Source organism: Grampus griseus (genome assembly GCF_964374135.1).
Source record: "Grampus griseus genome assembly, chromosome: 15".
Classification (NCBI taxonomy): domain Eukaryota; kingdom Metazoa; phylum Chordata; class Mammalia; order Artiodactyla; family Delphinidae; genus Grampus; species Grampus griseus.
Window position 1 is genome coordinate 24,362,086 of NC_139009.1, and position 6,056 is coordinate 24,368,141.

The window sequence follows — 6,056 nt, forward strand, 5'->3', positions numbered from 1 at the left end:
TACATGTATCTGTCAAATCTAAGAGGATGCTATATGCCAGATGCTAAGAATACTTTTTTATCTGACCCACCCCCCCAAAAAAAAAGCATTGAAAAAGATCACAACTCCCAAGCCAAGGAGGTGAAAGAAAGAAGAATCCAGATAGGTATCAGAATAGCACTGACATGGGGAACAAAAAAAGAAGGCTCCTTTTTAAAATTTCAACATTGTTTTGAAAATTCTGGCAAAATATGAAATACAATTATAAACCTAAATAGTATTAATAAAGAAGAAAAACACTAGTTGATCCTCATTTAACTGGAAAACTAAGAATGAACTAAAAAGTACTGTATGAATGAGTATTAAGTAAAAAAACTATACATTAGATAAATACTTTTTAAAGTAATGGCATTCCTCTATATAGCAATAAGCAGTTAGAAATTATCATAATAGAAATATCTTTCATAGTAACAATAAAAATATAAAATAACAGAATAATCTTAAAGGAAATTTTTTTACCTATTTGTAAACTACAGAAAGTTTACACGGATGTAAAAGAATAAGTGGAAAGCTGTATCATTTCCTTGGATTGAAAATTTAAATATTAAGAAGATGTTAATTCTCCAAAAATTAATTTATAATTTTATTGAGATTCTGATAAAAAAATATCCCAATGATCTTGTTTTGTGGGGGAGGGGAGAGACGAGGAGAAGGTAATTGACAAAACATCTTCAAAATTGATCTGGATGAGTAAACACAGAGACATAAGATTAATGTCCTTATTGTAAAAACAAGGAAACTTTTTCAAAACAATGAGAAAAACACAAAATGTTTTTAGAAAAATGAAGGATAAACAAAAATAGACAGTCACAGAAGAAATATAAGTGGCTAATAAACAAATGAAAAATTTCAAACTTTTTTGTAATAATATATACACTCATTTTTAAAAATGAGATATTTTCCAGTTCCCAAATTGGTGAATTTATTTAAATAATAACATACAGTGTTGGGGGGAAAAAAAACCCCTAGGAACTCTAACATCCCTGCAATAGGATATAAACTGTTGTACCTCTTTTGAAAAGCAATTTGGTGGTAAGTATCAAAAGAATTAATAATGTTGCCAATGGTTCCATTTATAAAATACATATTAAGTAAATAAAACCATGGATGAAGAATTATGTACAAAGGTGTTCATCTTTCAGTGAAACAGAATAGATAACTCTGAAATAAAGCTTTTATTATTGTTGGCAATAATTCTGCCAATGACTTACGTGTTCGTTATTTAGTACGGCTAATTAAATTAAGGAATTTCCATAGAGTTGGATATTAGCATTCATTCCAATTAATTATTTGAATAGTTTTCCAGGATATGTGAAATACACATGGTATAATGTTGACTGGGGAAAAGGCAGAGGATAAATAAATACATATTGACAGAAATAAGACAGAAACTAAATTACCTGCAAATTTCATAATTACTTTTCAATTAGAAGGAACAGAAGATTTTGAGAAAGAGAGAGAGAGAGAGAGGAGGAGGGAGAAGAAAACAAGGACAAGAAGAAAGTGAGACTAAGAGATTGTTAAAACATGTTAGTAAGGGAGAGTGAATATTCATACCAGATATTAAGATGTATCATAAGATTACAGTAATTTAAATGGCATGTTACTAAAAATAGACACAGCTTACTGAAACAGGGTAACTCTGAAATAGGGTTATCCTATTTCAATAATTTATAATAATGTGTCTTTAAGAAGACTTGACAAATCAAAAGAGAATGGAAGACTATTCAACAGAGAACTGGTAAAGAATCTGGAAATAATTTTGAATACATCACCACTCCACAACTTTATACCAAAAAAAAAAAAGCTAATGATGAATTTTAAAGTTACATATAAAAGTTTCAAACTAGAGAACAATTTCAAGAAAATAAAAACTCAAATTCTTGAGCAGAAGAACCCTTTCTAAGTTTAATGTCGTAATGGGAGAAATCATAAAGAATAAAACCAATAGCTTTGGGCTTCCCTGGTGGCGCAGTGGTTAAGAATCCGCCTGCCAATGCAGGGGACACGGGTTCGAGCCCTGGTCCGGGAAGATCCCACATGCCGCAGAGCAACTAAGCCCGTGCACCACAACTATTGAGCCTGCACTCTAGAGCCTGCGAGCCACAGCTGCTGAGCCCGCGTGCCTAGAGCCCGAGCTCCGCAAGAGAAGCCACTGCAATGAGATGCCCACGCACCACAACCAAGAGTAGCCTCCACTCACCATAATTAGAGTACGCCCGTGTGCAGCAACGAAGACCCAAAGCAACCAAAAGTAGAAATAAATAAAATTAAAAGAAAAACACCAATAACTTTTCCTACAAAACAATTTTAAACTCAGTAAGCAAAAAAAAATTTTATAATCAAAATTGAGAAGCAAAATACAAACTAAATAAAATAAATACAGTTTTTAAATAGAGAATCATTGAGACATAGCTGCTGAGTAGCAGACTTTTAAAGACAGGAGCAGGCTCTGCTTCTTCAACTTCCACTGTTGTCTGCTTTTGTATTTTTAAATAATGCCTGCTCCTATCTTCTGCCTTTATCAGTTTCCTTCTGCTGGTACACATTGTGTGATGGTCATAGCCTTATTGTTTTACAATCATTAGCCAACTGCAGGCAATTCACATTCCCAGTCTCTCTGCCCATCAAGAGCCACTTCCCTAATGAGTCAAGTTTGGGGCCTGCTTCAGCACTGAGCGAGATTTCAAGAGAAATGACAGCTCCGCCTTCCTCATCAAGAAGCTTCGTCGACCTCCCCTAGTGGGGAGACAGGCAAGATTTACCATCTCGGAAAGATGCTCAAGACTTGTCCTTGCTCCAGGGTCCCTCTGGATTCCTGTGCTTTTGTCGTTTCACTGCTTTGTTACTTTTATTATCCAAGGGGGGTTGTTTAGTAGGATGGTGCTATCAAGGTACTGCCTACAGGGACAGATTGATATGTCTGGGCTTGGGACCAAGAACTTGCTTCTGGTTTTGCTTTCATCAGGAAGCTCGGAGCCACACAAGCTGCTCACTTCTAAGGAGCACTGGGTGAGCTCACCTCCCCCCGACATGATTGCTGCTGCACCAGCCACCTGCCCCTTCTCCTCCTATCTACTGCCTGAAGGGTGAAATTATTTTTCAGAATTCAGGAGATTTTGGAAAGCTGCCTCATACCTTTTTTGGATTGATGGGAAAGGAGGTAGGATGATAGATAGCTCCACAGAGGATGCCTGTGGGGGCAAAGCTTTCGACCTCTCTGTGTGAGTGTTCCTCTCGAGGAAGCATTCGTATCTTCACTTTCAGCACTGCTGTGAGGACCAGATGCTACAAGGGCAATGCCCACCCTCTAGGAACACAAGTGCTATGAAAGCAGAGACCGATAATGAAGGTGATGATGGAAGGTTTTCTAATTATAGCTCACATCTTGTAAGTTACAAATGTCTTGCCTTTGGGAGATGAGGTTCTCAGAGAGGAAACTGAGCTGTAGGGGCTCAAGAAGCAGACACTTTAATAAAACCAGACATCCACCACTGCCTCCCATAGTGTGGGCTTTCTTCCTTGTGATATTGGACTTCTCCGGTGAGCTCACCCCTGGTAACCTAGGGATGAGATTCTCTTTCTGCCCACAAGAGCTGCTGTGTATGACAGATGCACGTCCCAGTAATTAAGTATCAATAGGTGTGGCAGTAATGGTATGAACAGGGCAGGCTGTTCAGGGACAGCTGGACAACAGGACTCAGCCTGTTACTTCATCTCCTTTTCTGTTTATAAATTTCCCGAGTACAATTTCCTAATCTCCTTATTTTTATTCCAGACTTGGCTTTCTTTGTATGTATTCAGTTCTCATTCATTCAAGGGGAAAGTACAGTAGTTCAAGTAGAAAGAACAGTAGTTCACTTTCCCCTTGAATGAATGAAAACTGAATGAACAAAAGTGAACTTACATGCCATATGTATGTGTATATATATATATATATATACACACACATATATATATACATATATGTAATTATGTCTATAGATAGATAGATATTTGTATAGAGATTATAAAATGGTATTAGGTCCTTAACCTACACTGTGTCAATTTATCCCCATGACAGCATTGTGCAGTGTCATTCTTAGACCGGGTTTCACATATGAGAATATTGCCATAAGAAGAGGTTAAATAGCTTAGTCTAATTCTCAACAAGAGGAATTGGCTGAGCTGACGCATTTTCCCCTTCAGCGGAGCTCAACAAAAAGAGTAAACTATGGTGTACTCATCTGGGAGGGGCCAGGCTGGGAGGGGCCCAAGCTCTAGGGTTGTGGACACCTGCGCCACCACTTGAACCATCCTCCTGACTCCTCTAACCTCCCCAGTTAGGGCCAGGGCTCAAGCTTTTTTCTATTCCAAGTTGCCACTGCAGTTTTCACCTTCTTCTCCCTCTACTTCTGGCCAGACTTTGGTGGTCTTAGTGAGAAAGGGAAGAAAAAGAAGGAAAAAGCCCAATTTCATAGCGTCACCCTCAAGGGCCTATAGCGAAGGCCACACATTCCACTACTAGCAGTTGTGCTTCTTGGAGCCGATGGGCCACCCTCAGTTAAGATACAAATGAACTGAAAAAAGTTACTCACTGACCAATGATATGCTAGCTTATTAAATACGTCCAGAACACAGGGCAGTGCCCACATAGTGAATAACAATAACAGTGATTATTATACTAAGAGCTAACAGTGTATACTGAGCACTGTCAACTGACCAGGCAGTCACTGAGAAATCAACATGCATTGTCTCCATTCATTCTCAAAAAACTCTCACTCACAATGGAGCTGAGGCTGGGAGAGTGAAGCCACTTTCCTGAGGCCACTAAGGATGTGCGGGCCCAGGGACTCTATCTACTGCAGGTTGTCTGCCTGGGAACCTCAGGGTAACTATAGGAGCCACGTGGTGGGCATAGGAGAAGCACCTGGTAGGAGAGAGGCCGCTAGGAGCCAGCGGGAACTGAAAGCGAATGCCGCTGACAGAATGTTGAGTAGGAAAAAAATTAAGTTCCAGGGGACTACTTGTAGCAGGATATGCTTTTTACAAAGTTCCAGAGCACGAAACCTCAACAATATGATATTATTAATGATAACATTAATTTAAAAACCAAGGGAATAAATTCCAGGTAGTGGCTAGCTCTGGGGCTGGCGGGGCACAGGATAAGGGAGGGACACATAGATACAGGCAAATTATTGCTAATTTTTCCAGTTCTCGGATTGGCTGATAGGTTCACCAGGGGTTCGTTGTATTATTTAAAAGTGTGTTCAATAAAAAAAGAAAAAAATGTAACAAAAAAGCCAGGTATAAGGAGTTTGTCTTGAACCACGATTATGAAAAAAAATCTACTTTTGTGTATCTAAGGACCAGATATTTTTTATAAAGGATGGGGGAATAATAAATAAATAGCCAAGTACTCATATTCAAGGTTAAGAAATAAAGCACTGCGAATATATAGTTGAAGCCACCTGTGTCCCCATCCCCAATTTCACTTCTGTCCTTAGTCCCCAGAGGACATTGTTTTCCAGATTGTTTTCTATTCCCTTACTTTTTAAAAACTTCTGAGCATCATGAAAAACAGGGAGTGTTTTTTGCATAATTTAAAACTTTAGAGAAGTGGTATTTATTATGCTTTGTATCACAGCCTACCTCGGGCTTTATTTACCCAGCACTGTGTTTTGGCATCAGATCCAGTGTCCTCATTTTCACGTTGGTATAGTACTATATTATTATATGAAATTAATTTTGTTATATGAACATGGCACAATTTATCCACTTTCTTGGTGAAGAAAATTTCATTGTTTATAATATTTTGCTGTTACAAACAATGTTGCCCTCGACATACTTATCTCCCCATGCACCTGCACGTGGGCAAGAGTCTCTCTAGATAACAAGTAGGCATGGGATTGCAAGGTAGATGGAGGACACGCACACCTTGAGCTTTGCCAGGTAATGCCAAATTGTTTCCTAAGGCGTTTATGACAATCTACATGTCCACCAGTGACGAGTGAGAGTTCCCATTGCACCACATTCTC